The following is a 2,524-nucleotide window of genomic DNA, read 5'->3' on the forward strand; positions in this document are numbered from 1 at the left end:
CAGCAGACAGGATTACCACCTCCCTTAGCCTTGTCCATCAAAAGAAAAACAAACAAACAAACAAAAATAAACTCAGCACAAATCTCGCCCTATATGAAGCTTACACAAGCCACTTGACTGGGCTTAGGAGGGCAGAAACCAAAAGGAAGAAAGAATTCAGCCTTGAAGCCTGGGAAAAGAAGACCTCAGAAGCAGTAAGTTTAAAAAAAATAATAATGAAAAGGCAGAGAAATACTACACAAATGAAGGAACAAACTAGAAAAACAGAAGTCTAAATAAATGAAGTGGAATTAGGCAAACTACCTGAAAAAGTATTCAGAATAATGATAATAAGGATGATCAAAAACCTTGAAAACAAAATGGAGAAAATGCAAGGATCAATTAACAAAGACCTAGAAGAATTAAAGAATAAACATACAGAGACAAGCAACACAATTACTGAAATAAAAAATACTCTCTAAGGAATCAATAGTAGAATATCTGAGGCAGAAGAACAAGGATACACACAGCAATGGGAGGCTCAGGGTCCTCTCACACCACAAATTTGTTCTTGGCTAAGGAGTTGCTCTTGGTGGCTGTGGCTGTGTGGGCCTGGTACCCAATGATGGTCTTTGTGGAGAGGCCCAGGTGCTCTTTGTAGACACGCCCAATGTGTAGCACACCCTCCTGGTTCTCTGCCTCCCGTGTCCACACAGCAACCTTGTCCCCCTTGGCTCAGATGTTGATGATGGCTCCACACACTTCCTGGCTGTGCTCCCTAAAGCTCTCCCCGATGAGACACAGCAGTGTCTCCAGCCACAGGTGGTCCAGCTCAATGTGACGCTGCTGCTTGGTGAGGCTGACCAGCCAGCGGCCACCCCGCTTATTCCTGCTGTTTTCCCACATGGGCTTAATGCCATCCTTGAACAGGGTGTAGTCACAGCCAGAAGAGAGCTTACTGGCCAGCTGGATATTATTATATATCGCCCAGAAGTCCTCCATGGTGTTGAACTTGGTGACTCGATGCAGGTTGTTCTGCCAAGATGTTCAGCTGCGGTCATTCTTGAAGAACCACAGAGCCCACCTATTGAGCAGTGGGTGTAAGTCCAGCTTTCCCTCCTCCGGGGCCTTCCTCAGAGCCTCCTCTCCCATGCACGGCCCTGTGGCTGCCTCTTCCTCCTCTTTCTCATCCTCTTTCTTCCACTTTTGGATCCCATCCTCAGCCTCTTCAGCAGGGTGGGTGGCAGCCATGCTGTAGCCTGGGCTCCATGGGCACCCAGTCCTCCTTGTAAGCTAGAAGGCAAAATGGTGGAAATGACTTCTGAAGAGCAGAAGTAGGTAAAAAGAATGAAAAGAACTGAGGATAGTCTCAGAGACCTCTGGGACAATATTAAATGCACAAACATTCGAATTATAGGGGTACCAGAAGAAGAAGAGAAAAAGAAAGGTTATAAGGAAATTTTTGAAGAGATTGTAGTTGAAAATTTCCCCAACATGGAAAAGGAAATAGTCCAAGTCCAAGAGACACAGAGTCCCATATAGAATAAACCCAAGGAGAAACACACCAAGAAACATACTAATCAAACTAACAAAGACTAAACACAAAGAAAGATTAAAAACATCAAGGGAAAAGCAACAAGTAACATACAAGGGAAACCCCATACATTTAACAGCTGATCTTTCAGCAGAAACTCTGCAGGCCAGAAGAGAATGTCACAATGTTTAAAGTACTCAAAGGGAAAAATCTACAACAAAGATTACTGTACCTAGCAAGTATCTCACTCAAAATTGATGGAGAAATAAAAAGTATTTCAGACAAGCAAAAGTTAAGAGAATTCAGTACCACCAAACCAGCTTTATAACAAATGTTAAAGGGATTTACATAGTCAAGAAATACAAGAGAAGCAAAAGATCTACAAAATCAGCCCCAAACAATTAAACAAAAGTCACAATAGGAACATATATATCAATAATTACTTTAAATGTAAATGGATTAAATGCACCAAAAAAAGACTAGACTGGCTGAATGGATACAAAAACAAGATCCATATATATGCTGTCTACCAAAAACCCACTTCAGACCTAAAGACACATATAGACTGAAAGTGAGAGGATGAAAAAATATATTCCATGCAAACAGGAAGCAAAAGAAAGCTGGAGTAGCAATCCTCATATCAGACAAAATAGACATTATTTATGCACCCAACATAGGAGCACCTCAATATATAAGACAAACACTAACAGACATAAAAGGAGAGGCTGACAGCAACACAATAATAGTAGGTGATTTTAATACCCCACTCACAACAAAGGACAGGTCATCAAAATAGAAAATTAATAAGGAAACACAAGTCTTACATGATACATTAGATGAGATGGATCTCATTGATATCTTCAGAACATTCCATCCAAATGCAGAAGAATACACCTTCTTCTCAAGTGCACATGGAACATTCTCAAGGATAGACCACATCTTGGGTCACAAATCAAACCTCAGTAAATTTAAGAAAACTTAACTTGTATTTAGCATCTTCTCCAACCACAA

At 41.0% G+C, this 2,524-nt stretch overlaps 1 pseudogene; it reads right to left on the reverse strand.

Annotated features, from left to right (window-relative positions):
* Nucleotides 1–531: 531 nt before the first annotated feature.
* Nucleotides 532–1,230, reverse strand: LOC104991710 (annotated as a pseudogene).
* Nucleotides 1,231–2,524: the final 1,294 nt, after the last annotated feature.

The sequence above is a fragment of the Bison bison genome, unplaced genomic scaffold, assembly GCF_000754665.1.
Source record: "Bison bison bison isolate TAMUID 2011002044 unplaced genomic scaffold, Bison_UMD1.0 scf7180017864198, whole genome shotgun sequence".
NCBI classification, from domain to species: domain Eukaryota; kingdom Metazoa; phylum Chordata; class Mammalia; order Artiodactyla; family Bovidae; genus Bison; species Bison bison.